Source organism: Brachyhypopomus gauderio, chromosome 1 (genome assembly GCF_052324685.1).
Source record: "Brachyhypopomus gauderio isolate BG-103 chromosome 1, BGAUD_0.2, whole genome shotgun sequence".
In the NCBI taxonomy this organism is placed as follows: domain Eukaryota; kingdom Metazoa; phylum Chordata; class Actinopteri; order Gymnotiformes; family Hypopomidae; genus Brachyhypopomus; species Brachyhypopomus gauderio.
In genome coordinates, this window is record NC_135211.1 from 18,966,138 (window position 1) to 18,987,069 (window position 20,932).

The 20,932-nt window shown below is 45.6% G+C and overlaps 1 long non-coding RNA gene across 1 annotated transcript; it reads right to left on the minus strand.

Annotated features, from left to right (window-relative positions):
• Positions 1–12,755: 12,755 nt before the first annotated feature.
• Positions 12,756–16,775, minus strand: LOC143526890 (uncharacterized). The gene is made up of 3 exons (XR_013133979.1): positions 16,743–16,775; positions 16,178–16,572; positions 12,756–12,854 (listed from the first exon to the last, which is right to left on the minus strand). It is a non-coding gene; the product is annotated as an uncharacterized LOC143526890 (long non-coding RNA).
• Between the last annotated feature and the right edge of the window lie 4,157 nt (positions 16,776–20,932).

The following is a 20,932-nucleotide window of genomic DNA, read 5'->3' on the forward strand; positions in this document are numbered from 1 at the left end:
ACTAATGCATTCCTCCACCAAAATGACCCCCTTTCAATGTGTGTACAGGTATCAACCGGCCTTCTTTCCCTGGGACGAAAGTCCGTCAAACATTCCGGCGCTGGATCACTGGTTCGAGAACAGTGCACGCACTTGGGAACGGGCCCACGTGCACCTGCGACGCGCTCTTCACACCCGGAGACTCCACCCGGACCGCCGCCGGTTGCCTACACTGGTCTACCACCCGGGGCAGAGGGTGTGGCTGTCCACGCGAGACTTGAACCTGCGGCGACGATGCAAGAAACTCAGCCCTAAATACGTCGGTCCATTCAAGGTCCTGCGGCGAGTCAACGCCGTCTCGTATGAGCTTCAACTGCCCCCTCAGTATCGCGTCCATCCGGTGTTCCACGTTTCTCTGCTTAAACCGGTGTTCTACAGTCCCATGTCTGCGGCGCCGTCTCTTGCCAAGCCACCTGAACCACTGGAGCTCGACGGGCGCCCCGCTTACCTTATCCACGCCATTCTGGAGTCCCGTCGGCGTCAGGGTGGGCTTCAGTATCTGATCGAGTGGGAGGGCTACGGTCCCGAAGAACGTGCATGGATCCCCGCGCGGGATGTGTTAGACCCCCCTCTTCTCGCCGAATTCCACGCTGCTCATCCTCACTTCCCTGCTCCCAGGCGTCGTGGCCGGCCCCCTTCTAACCGGTCTGTTGCGGCTGGAGCCGCTCGTCGGAGGGGGGGTACAGTCAGGAACAGCACATGATCGCCATGAGATGCGTTTCACCTGCCGCTCATCGCCCCTCCCCTTTCACGCTATTTAAGCTTCCTCCTCTATCTTCCGGGTTGCGAAGTATTGTTGGCATGCCATCTACCAAGCGTTATCTCCTGATTGCTCTCCTGTGTTTTGACCTCTACTCTCGTTCCAGACCTCGTCTCCAGCCTAGCCCCTTTGTACCTCCAGCCATCTGTCTACCCGGCGTGAACTCGGACCGTCCTGACCACGACAACCGCACTCACACACTGCACACACCACACGGAGTTATTCACCTGTGCGAGTACTCCGTATTCACTCAAGAAATAAAAACATCAGCAATCCGCATTTGGATCCGTGTCTTCCTGGCTGAAACGTTACACTGTGGCAGAGGCCTGGGAAATTAAAGAAAAATATACCATCTAAAATGGTATTAAAAAACATCTTCTGATTTACTTAAATTCTTCCAATATCCTGAGCAAACATTTTTGGTCAGAATTTCCAGTGTTCTGAACTGTTTTCTGCACTCATGTATTGGTCTGTGTAGTAGACTGGTGGAAAAATAAACAAGATGTTGAAGTTTATGATTATGTTCATTGATTCATTCATCATTCAAACTTAAATTAATATTTCTCATGTAAAATACTGAAATGCGATTAAAATGCGATTAATTTAGATTAATTAATTACAAAGCTTCCGATTAATTCGATTAAATTTTTTAATCGCGTCCCACCCCTAATATATATATATATATATATATATATATATATATATATATATATTGTGACGGGCAGGTGTGAGCAACTAAAGAGGAAGCGATCACGCCAAGTCTCAGGGAAAGAGGATGGTTTAATAGAAAGTGTGCAAACCAAAAACCCGTGCATTGTTCCAAATGAAGGAAATAATAACCAGCAGTCAACTGGTACAAAGACAAGACATATATAGACAAACAAACGACCCTCAGGTGAGACGGATCACAGGTCCCGCCCACCTGAGGGACGAACATCACGTGACCAAAAACAGGACATCTGCCGCTGTAAACGGGGGCGACCGGCAGGGCCCCCCCCCACAACATGACATATATATATATATATATATATATATATATATATATATATATATATATATATAGAGAGAGAGAGAGAGAGAGAGAGAGAGAGATGAAGATGAAGAGGGGGAAGAATAATGTACAACATTGACATTATTCTGACCTGTTTGTTGTCCATGGGGTGTATTGGTGACTTGTTTGCTGTATATGGGGTGTATTGGTGACTTGTTTGCTGTATATGGGGTGTATTGGTGACCCTTCCTTTGCCCTCTACTTTTTCATGCTCTGAGGGAACTTGGCTTCGAAATATTTGTTCTTTTTCTGTGAGAAACATCTGGCAGAGGTGGGACCAAGTCAGTGTTTTGCAAGTCTCAAGTAAGTCCAAGTCTTTATACCTCAAGTCCCGAGTCAAGTCTCAAGCAAAGACACTCAAGTCAAGTCAAGTCTCGAGTCAAGACAGGCAACAGTCAAGTCAAGTCCCAAGTCTGAAACTTGGAATTTCAAGTCCTTTCGAGTCTTTTTTTTTTTTTTTTACCAATGTTGCAGGTATATTTTAAATGTAAATAATAGACATGCGTTCTTTTTAAAATCTGTATTCTCCTCAAATCTTGATAAAAACATGTGCAACTGAAAACACGAAGTATAAAAAAAATTAAAATTACACCTCTTTATTGCACAGTTCAATTTGTTAAACTTAGCTGCAAAAATATTCATACTTTAAACTACAATTTTCCAGAAATAAATATTCTGTGAAAAAGTCATAAGTAGAACTCCATGTTCAAATAAAAAGTGCTGATATTTTCACAGTACAATACAAAGAACCATAACAGCATTTTCCCTCTCTTCTCTTATCTGGTTTCTTGGAGAACATGTGTGAGTGACACAAGACAAACAAATATAAGAACTGAACAATTAACAGGAATCTACAACTTTAGACATTTCAGTAAACTATTCTGCATTGCATTTGCTGGCCAAAAGTCTGTATGTCATTTGTGCACGATGAATGATGTCCCCATAGCTGAAAACTCACTCCACTTTTGTCAATATATTTTTTTCTCAACGTAGATGTCTTCAAATACACAATCCATGCTGAGATAGAACTGGATATTATGATGGTGACAGAGAGAGGCTCTCTTCCCCGAGTTCAGATACAGAACCCAGGGTTGCCAACTCTCACGCATTGAGCGTGAGACACACGCATTTGACTGTCTTCACACGCTCTCACACCACACATCCGATTTCTCACGCCGGAAACTAATCTAGTTTATTTACCTCTGATCCACATCTATGATTCAATGAGTTACTAGTTCGCTCTGGCACCAACCACTGGCGATCGATCGATCGCGATATAATACTTAATTTGTGTCAATTTTACACCCCGCCCGGTAAAAATTTACGTTCGCCAACCCCCCATTTGATTGGTTGTGCTGCAGCTCATGCACACACACACGTACAGAGTGTGGAAAAGCAGAGGACCGGTCTGCGTCAGAAGGACGGAAATGAAATTAATGGGGCGCACTTTATAAATATTAATATGCGCTTTAAAACTTAGATTTGGGGTAAAAAAAAATCAAGTCTTTGCAAGTAAACAGGTTCAAGTCCAATTCAAGTCCCAAGTTATTGGTGTAAAAGTCCAAGTCAAGTCTAAGTCTCTGAATATTTTTTCAAGTCAAGTCAAAAGTCTTAATATTAATGACTCAAGTCTGACTCGAGTCCAAGTCATGTGACTCGAGTCCCCACCTCTGACATCTGGAACCCAAACTGTTCAGTCAGTGTGTGTAGGGGCAGATAGCTGGGCTGTGATCACCACTAGGCGACCTTCGCAGATCTGAGAGCTGACAGAGCAGATAGACAGGCAAAATTATGTACTCTTTGTCATCTACAAACTCTTTTGTAACTACTCTGGACACAGGTGTGTCCAATAGAGCTCCAGATCACATTCAGACAATTCCAAACTCTTCAGCTTGGCTCAAAAAATGATAATTTTCTGTATTATACATAATCTAAATGCATGAAATTGGAACTTGTGTGTGCTGTGACAGCATTGGCAGAGATTCTTTCTGAACCAAATTCCTCTTGGTTCAGCAAGCCAACATTATGTTTTGAAATAAAACCACACAAGAAGACACTGCCTGGGATGTACTGTAGGATAGGAGGACACAATTGACAGTTTTACTAATGTAGCTGTTGGCTTTATGAAAAGTCTCTCTCCCTCTTTCAGCTGGTTTGCTATCATGACAAAACCCGTGGCACTCTAAAAATACCTTTCCCACAGTCCGCCGATAAAAGGCCTGCCTGCCCTCACTACAGGCTCAGAGCTGAGCAAACCCTGTGTTTATTTCCGCAAGTGTGTCTAGCCAAGATTACAGCTGCCTCACTGTTGCATGGCAGCAGTGGGCGACACCGAGGCCTCTTCTGCTCCCAGGCCAGGCAGGCACGGTGGACCCCGGCCTGCACAGCTCAGGATCACATATGGCGTCGTGGAAGGAGGGCGGGCTGTTGTCAGCGGCTCCCACGAATCCAGCCAATCAGCGTCTTTACCTGTGTCACAGCGACCTGCGCCGCCCCTCCCCTGGCTCTTAGGGGCTTTTATGCTGATTAAACCTCAGTCCACCCCAGCCAGAGGAGAGAGCAGCCTCGTGCTATAGAGGCCTGTAGTTTAGTCAGGACTAACAGAGGGTTCTGCACCATATGACTCCACACAGGGCAGTGAGGCTCAATTGAGGCTCGATTAGGCCATTTTACTGCTTCATTCTGAGATGCGCTAATTTTCGGTGGCCTTAAAGATGTCTGTTGCAGTAACAATTCTCTGGAGTTGCACAATACCAGACAGATGTTGTGTAGGCTCAGCTGATGAATGCTTTTCTCTCTGTGTGTGGACACTGGTTTTACATTGTTGTATTAATATTAGTGAAATAAAACATTTTGACCAGTGACTTTTTGACATACAGAGTCAGGATCCAACGAAAGGATGTGTCTCCATCTGGACTGTTTGTGTGCTTCTTTAAACATGGCCTACAGGCCAAGAACGCCCTGCTGTGTTTATCATTGTGTTTACACTACATGCACACAATAGATGTTAGCCCATTTCACACTAATAGTGAGTGCTTGTTCACATGTTCCAGCGATGAAGCACCAAGGATGCAGTGACTTTCTTTATAAGATGAAAGATGAAATCTTACAAAGAACTAATGCTGAAACCTTATGAAGCATCATAAGACTCTGGGTTGTGCCTTTGCTTCTAACGCTTATTCTAGCTCTTTCAGATAGAGTATGCACCTACTGAACATGACTGAAATCAATCAACATGTCATGGAGCTTTTGGGTGGAAACAAACTCATTCGTAAGGCATCATTACATTAGGCAACGAACCTACCGTAGACCTCTAATATAGCCACTAAAACTTGACAAATAGAAGCAAATAGTTACTTTGTTCCTTTACCTGTTTATTTTTATATACTTTTTCTTTCTTTCTTTCTTTCTTTCTTTCTTTCTTTCTTTCTTATTTTCTTTCTTTCTTTCTTTCTTTCTTTCTTTCTTTCTTTCTTTCTTTCTTTCTTTCTTTCTTTCTTTCTCTTCAAATATGTGTGGTACTGGAATGAAGCATCACACAGAGAGCGTAGAGACTACACTGTAATATTAGAGCCTTAATAGAGCCTTATTAGAGCCATAATGAAGTCTTAATAGAGCCTTAATAGAGCCTTAATAGAGCCTGAATATAGCCTTATCAGAGCCTTAATAGAGCCTTAATAGAGCCTTATTAGGGCCTTAACAGAGCCTTAATAGAGTCTTAATAGAGCTTTAATAGAGCCTTAACAGAGCCTTAATAGAGCCTTAATAGAGCTTAACAAATTACTGTTAATTCTGCACTTTAATCTCTAACTCTAATCAAACCCTAACACCTAACTCTAATCTAACCCTAAAATCTATATCTAACCCTGACACCTAACTCTAATCTAAACCTAACACCTAAATCTAATCTAACCCTAACCATAACCCTGCTGATGCAGCACTTTAATCTCGATAAATCCCAAAGCAAAAATCTTTTAATGTCACACAAAAATGACTTATTGTGAAACAATCTCATATCCCAGAGGTTTTAGTATACTGAACCACTAAAATAAGAATAAAAGAAGACAATAAAAAAACCTATACCATAAACCACTTATAATAAACCCTATATCATAAACCCAATATCATAAACCCCATATCAAACACTATATCATGAACCTCATATAATAAACCCTATATTATAAATCCTATATCAAAAACCCTACATAATAAACCCCATTTCATAAACCCTATACCCTTTTTAATTGTGTGCTATATGCAGTTCATTTAGGTCTAATGATGGTATTAATGTTTCCACTTGCGTGTGCACCTATGTGTGCTGGTTTACTGTGTGTGTATAAGTGTTTGTGTGCATGCATGTGTGTGTGTGTGTGTGTGTGTGTGTGTGTGTGTGTGTGTGTGTGTGTGTGTGTGTGTGTGTGTGTGTGTGCTGTCACTACGTATGCGTGACTATCTCCAGATGTTCTCTTCCAGAAGGGTAAACAGCATGGACGTCTTTCACTGTTCACAGCAGAAACGCAGTGCGATCTCTCAGGAAGACTGCATCCCTTCCATGACTTCCCTTCCAACACAGTGTGCTCTATTTGTGTCCCAAATCAATTAAGCAACAACTGAGCAAACATGACAATGGCTTACTTGGAACGTGTCTGTGAACGTGTGCTCAGATCCGCTGTGTGGCAGTGGCAGGGGGAGCCCAACGCAGCCTGAGGCAGAGTGATGGGGAAGGTGGCTACTGCCCTTAAGCCTTGTGTGTGTGTGTGTGTGTGTGTGTGTGTGTGTGTGTGTGTGTGTGAGTGTGTGTGTGTGTGTGTGTGTGTGTGTGTGTGTGTGTGTGTGTGTGTGTGTGTGTGTGTGTGAGTGTGTGTGTGTGTGTGTGTGTGTGTGTGTGTGTCTGTGTGTGTGTGTGTGTGTGTGTGTGAGTGTGTGTGTGTGTGTGTGGGGCGGGGGGCAAAACACAGACTAACAGACTATCTCTCTCTGTCTGTCTCTCTGTCTCTCTCTCTCTCTCCTCCTCTGTTGGTATTCTTTCATCACATCGCATCACATCGTCTCTTTTTCTGTAGCTCACACGGACCTTGACTGAAAGTAATCAAGACATAAGCATCATTGCATGTGAGACAGGGAACAGAATTAAAGGAGACACACACATGCACAAACACACGTGCATACATACACTCATGCACACACAGACACAAACCCACATGCACATACACACACGTGCACACGTACGCACATACAACAACTTATATTTCAGCACAGACAGAAAGTCAATTAGCATGTCTGCCCTTACAAACTACACGAGCGATTAATGCAGAAGAGGTACCTGAGCTCTTTTGCTGGTTATAATGGTGGTCACTGCAGTCCCGCTCTACCCATATATAGTCTCTGTAGCAGCAAGTAAAAGAGTATATCAGGTAGAAAGGGATGATTCAACACTTGGAGAAGAAATATTGGTTATGTGACAATAAACTTTACGGCCACCCTGAGGTCTGGTTTCTGATCAGCTCTTGCAGTGCATCTTTGGGAGAACGCATTTGGACAGCCTGGGGAACATGAAGACAGCCATGGATAGAGGGAGAGACAAGGTGAGTAGAGAGAGAGACAGGGAGAATAGAGGGAGAGACAGGGAGAGTAGAGAGGGGGGGGGAGTAGAGAGAGAGAGACCGGATGACAGCGATCAATCACAAAGGCCTTGGACCATGGAGGATAGCTAAAATTCGAACCCATCTCCAAATTTGGGTGAATAGAGAGGGATGTGAATTAGTGGAACAGCACATGCATTCATTCATCACTGTCCCCTCTCTGGTGGCTTCACACAAATGCTAAATTTGTCCTAATAAATATGCAGGGCTCTATAGGCAGACCTAAGGCTCTATGAGCATCCTAACCAAAAACTGGACAGACTGGCATGAGATGAATGAAACAAGAAGACACAGCAAAGAGATGCATCCACTGACAACAGGTTAACCTCTCATTTAAGACAGATCCCACCTCTCCCTCTCACCACTGAATTAGACTTTGGAGGATCTGATTTGGGGGAAATTATTTAATTTGCTGTGAAGCTGCTTCATTTCAGCAGGAGACTGATAGGAATTGTTCCAGCCTTTTGAGGGACCTCCCTAAATAATGGCCATTAATTTACTCTCTCTCTCTGTACCCTCAGGCTGGTGTCTAGTGATTGTCTTCAGTATGTTTTTCTCTCCGTTGTGCAATTTTATTTATTTAGAACAATTTGTCTCTCCGAGGTCCTGATTTGCTGATTTGCAACATGTAGAGTGTGTTCATGATGATCCATTACCATTCTAGACTGGACTTACTTTGAATGCATACGGTGAGTCCTTAGCACATCCTCCAGAACAACAGTGAGGATTTTTCTAACCCTATACCTTTCAGTCAAAGACCAAACCAAGCAATCTAACATCTGGTGGCTGTCAGCATGCTGTCATCCCCGAGGATCAGCAGGAGTCTGGCAGAGGTGATAAGCAGCAGTGCCTGAGTGGGGGCAGGTGCACTGACCCAGCCCAACGGCATTCTGGGTCTGTCTCCGGCTGAGTCCGTGGGAGCTCCCCAGCAGCTCTGGTGGTGCAGGAGGGTCGGAGATAGTGATCCCACTGTCTGATCCCTTCAAGGGGGAGGAATTAGTGCTCTAGACCCCTGGGCAGGCGTTCTGCCACAGTCTGTCGTGTTCTGGGCAATTATCTGCAGTCTCCAGCCCCACCCCCATTCACCCCACACCCCACTCACCCCACACCCCCACTCACCCCACACTCCCAATCGCCCTTCACCCCCACTTACCCCACACCCCACTCACCCCACACCACCACTCACCCTACACCCCACACCCACACCCACAACCCCACTCACACTATACACCCACTCACCCCACACCCCCACTCACCCTGCACCCTCACTAACCCCACACCCCCACTCACCCCACACCTCCACTCACCCTGCACCCCAATCTCCCCACACCCACACCCCCACTCACACTATACCCCCACTCACCCCACACCCCCACTCACCCTGCACCCTCACTAACCCCACACCCCCACTCACCCCACACCTCCACTCACCCTGCACCCTCACTAACCCCACACCCCCACTCACCCCACACCCCCACTCACCCTGCACCCTCACTAACCCCACACCCCCACTCACCCTGCACCCTCACTAACCCCACACCCCCACTCACCCCACACCCCCAGTCACCCTGCACCCTCACTAACCCCACACCCCACTCACCCCACACCTCCACTCACCCTACACCCCACACCCACACCCCCACTCACACTATACACCCACTCACCCCACACCCCCACTCACCCTGCACCCTCACTAACCCCACACCCCCACTCACCCCACACCTCCACTCACCCTGCACCACAATCTCCCCACACCCACACCCCCACTCACACTATACACCCACTCACCCCACACCCCCACTCACCCTGCACCCTCACTAACCCCACACACACTCACCCCGCAGCACTCGTAATGCCATTTACAGGATGTTACATGAACGGGACTTTTTGCATGGTGGCTTTATTCTGAGAGTGATTACCAATTATAACTTCATGCAGTGTTGAACTAAGAAGACAAATCAAGTGTGTGAATGAATATGACAAGTAAGCTCGTTCAGGCCGTGTCACAGCACCACCACTGATCTCCAGCACCTTCTGCTGTCTGTGTCGTACACGGTGCATACAGCCCTGTTAGAGACAGGGGCTGGCATGAGGTGATTAGTGAGGTGGGCAGTGAGGTGATTAGTGAGGTCATTAATGAGGTGGTCAGTGAGGTGATTAGTGAGGTGGTGAGTGAGGTGATTAATGAGGTGGTCATTGAGGTGGTCAGTGAGGTGGTCAGTGATGTGATTAATGAGTTGATCAGTGAGGTTGTCAGTGAACTCATTATTGAGGTGGTCAGTGAGGTGATTAATGAGGTGATTAGTGAGATGGTCAGTGAAGTGATTAATGTGGTGGTCAGTGAGGTGATTAGTGAGGTGGTCAGTGCGCTCATTAATGTGGTGGTCAGTGAGGTGATTAATGAGGTGGTCAGTAAGGTGATTAGTGGGGTGGTCAGTGAGGTGATTAATGTGGTGGTCAGTGAGATGGTCATTGAGGTGATTAATGAGGTGGTCAGTGAGGTGATTAGTGAGGTGGTCAGTGAGGTGATTAATGTGGTGGTCAGTGAGGTGGTCATTGAGGTGATTAATGAGGTGGTCAGTGAATTGATTTATGTGGTGATTAGTGAGGTGGTCAGTCAGGTGATTAATATGGTGGTCAGTGAGGTGATTAATGAGGTGGTCAGTGAGGTGAATAATGAGGTGGACAGTGAGGTGATTAGTGAGGTGGTCAGTGAGGTGATTAATGAGGTGTTCAGTGAGGTGATTAGTGAAGTGGTCAGTGTGGTGATTAATGTGGTGATTAGTGAGGTGTTCATTGAGGTGATTAGTGAGGTGATCATTGAGGCATTTGGCTCCTCCTGATCACCCTGCTGGAAACAGTCAAGCCTTAAATGGCTGCTAAGTGTGATATGAATAAAATAATATGAGTCGAATAATTTTGTCCCCTCTCAAGAGAGCATGGACCATTTTAATAAATGAATAATAAACTGCGAAGACCTTCTTCTTAAGAAGCTGATGATTTATGTATAAATCATTATTCTCTCTAGCCAGCTCATAGGTTTCATCATGGGTCACAACACTTAATGAGTCTGTTATTGAACAGTGATTAGTCATGCGGACCATAGTACCATCATTCAGACATTAAATCTAAAAACTAGAAATCCTCAGAACAATATATGTGTGCTAGTACCCGCCGTAGGTCGTGAGAGTGGCCCGGCCATGGTGAACCATGCACTGATAACTTTGATTCTTTGCTTAACCCTGCATTTTATCTGTCCGGCTGGTCAGGTTGGACCATCATTACTGCTGCTGCCAGGGTTCTGGCATGTACTGACCCCACTTTTAGCTGTGCGGGAACTGGTGTCCATAAACAGCTGACCACGCGGCAGGAGCTGTGTGACCAGCCCAGGTGTGCCAATCAACCCAGCTTCACCATAGCCCCAGTGAGGACAGACTCCTGAGTGATCTGGATGATCTGTGTATGAAGTGACAAGACAGAGGGACTGGAGTTGGTGCAGGGGATGTAAGGATCTCTGTAAGTGATACTTACACATGCAACCATTCTGGGAACACCATGACCGTTGAAGGCAAAGCATGCATCACAGAGCAGAGTGTCAAACGCACTGCTAGAAACCTGCATAAAACACGGCAGTGTGAGAGCCGTGTGAGACCTGCATGAAAGACTGACGTGTGAGACCTGTGTGAAAGATGATGCCTTGAGACCTTGTCTTATCTTAGCTGCTCTGAATATGAAGCTTAATATAAAGTTTTTTCAAGTTTAGAGTTCATGCAGCATCTGAGTGGTTGGAGGTCTGTGTAGAGGAGATCTGAGTGGTGGGGGGTATGTGTAGAGGACACCTGAGTGGTGGGAGGTCTGCGCAGTGGAGGTCTGGGTGGTGGGAGGTCTGTGTGGTTAGAGGTCTGTGTAGTGGAGATCTGGATGGTGGGAGGTCTGTGTAGAGGAGGTCTGAGTGGTGGAGGTATATGTAGAGGAAATCTGAGTGGTGGAAGGTCTGCACATGCTACAACAGGTCAGTGAGATCCAGAGGAAGTTCTCCAACACACACAAGTCCTGGCTGACAAATCGGGCTCTCTCGTCCACCTGCTCCTCTGTGTGCTGATTGGATCTGCAATTGTACTTCCTGTCCTGTTGGTCTACACCTACAGCACCTGTCTGCCTCCAGACCCTGCACCTTCAATGTACTCTATCTCCATCAGTAAATAATCAGTTCATAGTGCTGCACTGGTTAGTAAATACATCTAATGGCCATGTGTGTATGAGGAGAGCAGACCTTTGGTGCAGACATGCTTTTCACTTGTGATAAATCAATTACTGAGAACAAACATTCATCTTCTCTCACAGCAGTAAAGAAGCACATGTTCTTCAGTGTTCTGGCCTATGCAGCATTATTCTCTCTCTTTTTTACAGTCTGGAAATTACTATCACATTCTCAGCCAGTGATTTACCCAGGCAGGAAATTAGAAATAAATTATACTGGCAATGAAGTTCTAATGTCCAAGTGTTGACATCCATCCGCGCACCCAGTGCCTGGATATAAACCCCCCCATGAGTGAAGCACCAGCCCTGAGACTGGCTCACACTGCGTAGGACTCAAGGGTTCAGAGAAGTTCAGCTATCATGACATTTCAAATTACTTCAAAGTGTGCTATTACAAATAGTTCTACTTTCGAGGTGGAGGAATTAGGTCACCTGTCCAAAACGATGCAGTAATCACACCCAGACCTGAGCCCTGCCATTAACCGTGTCTATTTTGGGACTAAGTACTGAGTCATGTATGGATCACATTTACTGCATGTAGTAACAGAGCTGTTTTCGTCTTTTTTGGGTGATTATTCCATTAGAAATCACAAAAAAGCTTTTGATGTGTTCACTATTCTGGCCAGAAGACAGGGGATCATTTCCTTTGTATCAATAAATAATATACAGTACTGGAAAGAACAGAAAACATTACATAAAACACACTCTCTAAAATAGAAATCCCCCCAAAATATGCCCCGACCTCCCCACACACACATACACACACACGCACACACACACACACACACACACACACACACACACACACACACACACTTACACAAAAAATTGTCAGTCAGTGCCAAATCACATTTGCCTTCCATTTGCCGTGCTGTCAAACATATTTTTTGAATTCTCCACAGCAAGATATTTCACATTTTGTTTTATTAATCTGTTTTCATACCACAGTTATCAGCTTTGTGAAGCCAGGAGAACTGACCCACAGGTCTTCAAATGTATTTTGGTCAGGTTACGTGAGCTGCAGGACATCTTATTTTGATTTTCTTTGTCTCATGAGCGTCTAGACAGGAGTCTTCTCCGCCCTGGCTTCAGCTTTTCCAGGCTGAAAAAAAGAAAGGTCGTTTCCCTCAGCCTTTATTTTCAAACGTTCTGGGAAGCATCACATGACTCCAGAAAGCTGATGAGAAAAGCAGAAAGACTACAAAATGGGCACCAAAATGTAGCTGTGATCTCCTTTCACAGCAAACGTCATGTAGCCTACACAGTGATCACGACTTTGTTCCTTACACCTCTGACATCATCACATTTTCATTTTTGCATTTGCACATTTGAATAAAGTCTAGAAGTCCTTCTACAGTCTGCTCCACACCCAGACCCACCCTGTGTGGCAGAGGCCCCCGAGGTCCTGTGGCGGTGTGCTGCTGTCGAGACGGAGTCTCTTCAGCTGACCCCTGTCTGGCACTTCTAGTGAGTAATACCAACATCTGAATCTCTCATTCTTAGGAAGATTCATGACGTTAATAATTCAGATTCTGCTGATAGGATTTCAGGTCCCCAGATACATGGTTCCTAAGTAAGATGTGAATTGTGATTCTTGAGTTGGAGAGGTCTGTCACATTTTACCATACAAGGCTTATAGTGTCTGTGTGCAGTTACATACACAGTCTTATGGCACTATGGAGATCTTATGAAGCTGAATAGTTGAGGTTAGCTATGGGAGTTGAGACCAGTTTCATTACTTCTCCAACATGCTCACTGGGCCATGTCTACAGGTTTCAATTGATTCACATTTTCCCCTTAGTTCCTACATGTGTCTACCTGGCTTTAAAAGAAATCAATAAATGAGCTATCAAAGCTGTACAGGCTGAAGCTCATGATAAATATTTCCTGGTATAGTTTTCACTTCACAGGTGTCAGTTTTTAAGTAATCTCCTACCAAAGCACACATTAGTGTTGCAGAACCACCATCAACATAGTGATGCTTATATCAAAGGCCCTAAATGAAATTGATCCAAGTTTGAATGAACAAATCGAGTAATTCAGATGTGCTTGTAGGATCTCAGATCTATGTTAGTAATTAAAGCGTAATTTGCCGCTAGAAAGGGAAATGGTGTGAGGTAAAGAAGACGAAAGGGAGAGACACTTTTGTCTCATAAATATACTGCAGAGAATACCAGGGACAAAGACAGAGAAGACCAGGGACAAGGACATGAAAGACCAGGGATGAAGACAGGGAAGACCAGGGATGAAGGGACGTAAAACAACAATGTCTACGTTTAGCGGTGAAGCTGAAGCTATGATTAAAGAGGCCTGGCTGAGAGTGGAGTGTGAAGACCCAGAGGAACCCTGAGTGAAATCAGATCCAGATACAAGCCAAACTATCCCCCAGGGCAAAGCATGGAGACAGAGAGACAGGGGATAGGTGAGACAGAGAAACAGAGGACAGAGAAATAATGGGAAGACAGACATGTATGTTGTCACTGAGTCTGGACGTTTTCTGGTGGAACAGCAAAGAGAGTGATATGGTTAGCGTGAGGGCACATGGGGTGTGTGTCGTGGTTTCTGAGGATGCTCTTAGCAATATGGCCAAGCTTTAGGCATCTCAAGCTTCTTCTTTTAAAACTCAAAGCTTCCTCTTTTAAAACAGGTTTGCAGGCATTTCAGAGGCTGCTAGATTCTACCTGCCTGTGTTTCCATGATGTCTCTAATACAGAGAAGGGCTACTTTGTTGTCTGGCTGAGGCTGAAGTTGAGTCTGAAAAATGGTAGCAGCACAGAGAAGTCATCAAAAGCATCTTGTTTGTTGCCCCCCCCCCCCACCCCCCCCACCCCTATGGCAAGACAAACCTAAGCATTATAGTCTCTGGGAAAACTGATGTTCTCTGTAAGTAAAAGATTACATTTATATTTTAAAGTGTAACCATTTAAAATGTAAGGCCCTGCTGATGGGTGTAGGCTGCCGTCCTTGGTAATGAAGATGTTTTACTAAGTTTCAGTGAACTAAATTTATCAAAATAAAAGACAAGAGGTACTGAATATGTCTTGATAGTAATAACCAAATAATTCGTTATTAGAGTTTAAAGGGTCGGTATGGTGAATTGATGACACCAACCTTGTAGTTTTTTTCAAGCTTCTGTAAAGTCAGACTGTGTGGAAAGGTGAGATTAGTTTGATTAATCTGATTTCACCATGAATGTGAACAGAGAATCTGCTCGAAACCACTCTCAAGTTTCTAGTATCATTTTCACAGGTGACTTAGAGATAAGTCTCTGATATTTATATCAAAAGTAATTCAAGTTATTAAGTAAGGTTTTAAATAACCTGAAATGAAATTAAGCAAATTAAGTTGAGTCCAGTGTCCATGTTGAAGTGGATAATTAACCAACTGGTGCTGGAAAAATAAACCTCACCTGACCAATTAAGCTCCATCTGATAAACAGAGTGAGTGAGCAACAGTCCCAGCCCCAATGTCACTCTAGCTGCTGGGATACAAACATTAGTCATTGATTTAGTTATTACTACCACTGGAACTCAGCGGACTTCACACAGGTATATGCAGCATGTGTCTAGACACAAATATTTGTGGCTGCATAGCTCCATGGATTACAGCACTGACTGTGACAGGACGTTTTGGGGCTTGGACCAGTAAGAAGAGAGTTACACCAGCTTGGACGTCACGCAGATCAACAGGTTCTGAAAAGTCATCTGAATAAGAAAGGCAATATCCAAGCTACAATACATAAACTCTACCAGGCAGCAGATAAACCGCTAGTATAATAACCTGGACAAAGGAGGAAGCAGAAACCACTCATATCAAGACAAGGAAACTCCTCGCAATGCAAGGAGGGTTTCATCCCAAATCCAGCAGTCAGAGCCTGTGCACTAAACAAGGAGAAGGGGTCCATCGGAGCCACTATCCAGGATGAAACATCCGAGATTCAGGAGACCACCAGGGTGATCTAGGTGATGGAGCTCTTCGTGAAGTCCTCCGAAATGAAGAAATGCCAAGGGCTAAAAGAAAAGCTTGAAAAGATATCAAAGGTGATGGTGGTTCCCATGGTAATCATAGCAGTATGTGTCGCCAAACTGTGCGAGTGGACCTAGTGAATCTTAGGAAGAAGATCCAACAAGAGAGTAGTCATGGGAACGGCTTAGATATGGCACAGGACCCCCGAGAAGGACAAGAGTGCCCAGGGGAGGGGAGAGATATATAAATATATCACTAATTTCTCCAATGGGTAACATACCTGTCAAATGTTGACTCAGGAAACATGTTAGTAGTGGGACAGGGACTGTTGTCTACACTCCAGCACTTTGTTCAGAAACAAAACAACAACTATATTTTTTTTTCGCTAATGTCCCAGATAACAGCATTTGGTATGCTTGTCAGCAGTAAAAAAAATATGGTTGTGTGGGTTCCTCTCACCTTACAAAACAACAGCCACCTGGATGTTCAGAGTGACGTTTCTCTCTTTCAACCAGCTGCTATCAGAGAGACAGAGGAAGCATTCCAAGGACCTGTTAGTGGAGAGGCTGTCTGAAATGTGGATGATATGACAGGTCGGTGTTTCCGACAGATTTCGTAAGGCAGACGATGTCATGGGGTGGCGGCTGGATCTTATCGCTCACAGGCCATCAGGAGTCCCACATGCCTATTTATCTCTCACTGGTACATTCCCCACAAGGCCAGCTCCTCAGGTACAGAGAGAGGGAGAGAGAGAGAGGGAGAAAGAGTGAGAGGAGAGAGAGGGATAGAGAAAGGGAGAGATGGAGGGAGAGGGAGAGAGAGAGAAAGAGAGAGAGAGAGAGAGAGTGGGAGGGCTAAAGAGTGGGGAGGGAGTGGTAAAGAGACAGAGAGAGAGAGGGAGAGAGAGAGAGATTGATTTATTTTTTTAGATTAGGTATTCAGATTAGATAATCAGATTAGGTTAGCAATAATATGTCAGGCAGAAATCTAACATCATAGCATTAAGATGATGAAATTCTCCTACTGCTCATTCCATGAAACAGTCTCCCTGTGAGTGATTCCACATTGCTGAGGCAGAATGTTCCAGGAGTTACAAGCTAAAAATACGCAAGCATTTATATCATGCCACTTTCAAGCCTAACAATAGCTTCAAGGAGTATTTTAGAGAGTGTTCAGCATCTGCATTACCATATAGCACCATACACTAAAAGAACCGCAGGAACTGAGCTGTCTCAGCAGATTTAGACTCTCCTGTTCAGCGGGGAGTGCACCAGACTGAAAGCACTCTAGTTATGAGAGTGATGCTCATTCTAAACCCTGACAAACAAGAAAAAAAAGTCATTTTAAAAATTGACATTAATTATGCCCCATGTATGTCAATTATGGCTATAGGTAACTTGGTGTGCCTCTTGTCCAATAACATTGGCATGTTCTGTTTTACCATCTCGTTCTGTCACATGCTTTGGGTTCTGAGTGCACCACTGGTTACTGTACTAGCTGTGTTTCCAGCTAACATCACTAACCAGCTGTCTATATAGGTTTGTAGGGTCATTAGCTGAAGTTGCTCCCTTGTTCGAGGACATTTCTGATCTTCTGTTGTAATGTCAAGGGCCTTGAGTGCAGAACTGTTTAACTAATTCTTGATTCAGCTTATCAAGAGCTTGATAATGACCTGCTGAATGGAATAATGTTAATCCAGGGACAAATGTGCAAAGTGTGACGTTCATTACAGAGAAGCCGAACAGAAAAAAGGTCATTCAGCAAGGGCTGAAGGTCAGAGTGGGACTATAATGCATCCGTCTAGGAACCAGAGAGAGTGCATGCACAGAGTGTGTATGAGGAACTTGTAGGATTCATGTAGAGTGTGTATGTACACAGTGTGTATGTGGAATGAGTGTATTTCCTGAAAGTGTACTATGTTGAGCAGATGTGCAGGTGTGTATTCTGTCAAACAGGTGTGTACTATGTTGAACAGGTGTGTACTATTTTGAGCAGGAGTATACTATTTTGAACATATGTGTACTATGTTAAATAGGTGTGTATTATGTTGAACAGGTATTTACAATGTTGAACAGGTGTGTACTATGTTGAATGAACGTGTACTATGTTGAATAGGTGTGTATTATGTTTACTATTAAGGCGTGCAAGGCTTCCTTTTACTTGAAATTTCAAAACCAGAGGCTGATGCTGTGGTTGTTTGGAAATGATAAAACTCCTCACTGAATATGCAACTGGTTTTTGTCATAGTGGTGTTTGAAGATAAGCACTGGTATTACAGCTCATAGGTGTAACTACCACATGAGGAATGGAAGGAGGTTCGAGAGAACGCCATGCAAAGTTGGGGACAGTCATCAGTTCCAGCCTCTCAGAGCCCAGGTAGCATGACCAAATTACGCCAATAAAAAGCCCAGAGTGGGATGCTCCATTTTACGCGTTTCACCTGTACATACAAGGGCAAATTTCACTAATGCTTCCAGGAGTTATTTACCTTTAAATCCTAATTGCCACTTGAAATGAAAAGGTTTCTGTTCTTACTGTCCTCTGGCTCTAGAAACTAATCCACAGGAATTGTGTGTGTGTGTGTGTGTGTGTGTGTGTGTGTGTGTGTGTGTGTGTGTGTGTGTGTGTGTGTGTGTGTGTGTGTGTGTGTGTATGTGTGTGTGTGTGTGTGTGTGTGTGTGTGTGTGTGTGTGAGGAGAGAAATAAAAAGCGTCAAACTCAGGTATGAACCATAATTGTGGAAGTACAGGAATATTTAACCAAAAAAATCAGTGCAGCAGATTTGGAAGTAACATCGTGCCTGGCCTCTTGAAACGGGGGGGCAGTGCTGCCAATGACTTTCATCATGAAGATAATAGAGTTCAGGCATATCAACGTGAATCTTGACCTTTGAGCTGTTGAGTACTTTGAGTGGATCCTGCTTTTCTTTGCTTTTAGAAATCAAAATATGGCAAGAACTGACTTCATCCCAGAATGAGAGGATAAGATGATGGGGACCATCACCCCCAGAATGAGAGGGTAGACTGTTGGAGACCTTCACCACTAGAATGACAGGGTAGTATGTTGGAGACCATCACCCCCAGAATGACAGGGAAGTAGGGAAGTGTGTCAGAAACCATGGTGACCAGGGTACAGGTTTGCTGTCTGAATGGTTTTGACACCCTGGCATGGTTACTGCCCTCAGTCTTCATTGCAAATGGTGCCTGAAGTGCCTGAAGATACAGGAACCATCCCTGTAGTGAGGGGATGGTGTGAGACCCATGGGAACCCCTGTGTGAGGGACATGGGTGTGGCCATGAACTCCTGTGTGAGGGACATGGGTGTGGCCATGAACCCCTGCGTGAGGGACATGGGTGTGGCCCTGAACCCCTGCGTGAGGGACATGAGTGTGGCCCTGAACCCCTGCGTGAGGGACATGGGTGTGGCCCTGAACCCCTGTGTGAGGGACATGGGTGTGGCCCTGAACCCCTGTGTGAGGGACATGAGTGTGGCCCTGAACCCCTGTGTGAGGGACATGGGTGTGGCCCTGAACCCCTGCGTGAGGGACATGGGTGAGGCACTGAAGCCCTGTGTGAGGGACATGAGTGTGGCCATGAACCCCTGTGTGAGGCCCTGAACAGGCCTCACACAGGGACATGGGACATGGGTGAGGCACTGAAGCCCTGTGTGAGGGACATGAGTGTGGCCCTGAACCCCTGTGTGAGGGACATGGGTGTGGCCCTGAACCCCTGCGTGAGGGACATGGGTGAGGCACTGAAGCCCTGTGTGAGGGACATGAGTGTGGCCATGAACCCCTGTGTGAGGCCCTGAACAGGCCTCACACAGGGACATGGGACATGGGTGAGGCACTGAAGCCCTGTGTGAGGGACATGGGTGTGGCCCTGAACCCCTGGGTGAGGCCCTGAACCCCTGTGTGAGGGACTTGTGGTGGCCCTGAACCCGTGTTAGGGACATGGGTGTGGCCCTGAGGCCCTGTGTGAGGGACAACAACAGGGATGTGCTCCTTTAAGGTCATGCTAGTGTGATGGAGACTGTCACCCCTGAAAGGAAAGGTAATATCATGGAGATTGCCACTCCTGAAGGGATGTATATTGTCATGGAGACAGGTAAATGTGTGCCAGACAGCTGCTCTTTGGTCTGGTGGTCAGAGAGAGAGAGCCGTTACAGGGGTTACAGGCTGTCTGGGAGGCGGGGTTACAGGCTGAGAGAGCCACCTGGGAGGCGGGGTTACAGGCTGGCTAGGAGGTGGGGTTACAGGCTGAGAGAGCAGCCTGGAAGGCGGGGTTACAGGCTGAAAATGCCGTCTGGGATGCAGGGTTACAGGATGGCTGGGAGGTGGTGTTATAAGCGGAGTAAGCCCTCCATCTCTCTCACACTGCCCCCCCTATGGGATGCAGCATGTGTCCTGTTGCCATGGATTTCACTCTGTGTGACAAAGTGTTGCTATTTCTCAGAGATGTGTGTAATATAAAGACCATGCCACTGCCCCGAAATCAGAATGAATGTGTCAGTGCTACATATTTCTGTGGACACCTGATGCAATACAAAAGCACTGGAATGTTAATATTACAAGGAAATCAATCCCCTGCCTGTATACAGGGACATGACAGAAGACATGACAGTTTCTACTAATATCAGGTGTTACTAGTTACACCAGCATGGAGCAATTAAAAATGTAGACACCAACAGAGGCCAGGACTGCAGAGGATGGATCACAGCGCATTAGGAGGGCAGAGAGAAGCACCTCTCCTTCTCAGGAGACTCACACAGCACTGACCCTCCTGCTGAGGGGAGATGGACCGACCTTACAGGGACAACGCCATCAGTGACCTAACCACACATTTCTCTGCAGACCAATGCAGTCATACATAGAACAGATGAGGGTTCCTGTGACCAATTAAAAGTGGTCTAGAGTCAGACGGTCTCCTCATTGGCCAAGCCACCTGCTCTGTGGCCTATGGCTGGTGAATACACTGGGGCGGACGCTGAAGTTACAAAACCAGACCGCAAAAGGAGCAGCTGAAGTGGGCCTACAGTGTAATAAAGATAGGGGCGGAGCCAGACGAAGGCGGTGCCAGAGGAAGGCGGAGCCAAAGGAAGCCGGAGCCAGAGGAAGCCGGTGCCAAGCGACAGGACTTAAACAAAGGCACAATGGCAGTGCAGTGATCTTCTCCACATGCACACACACCAGCGCCAGCGTCGTCTCCAGGGACA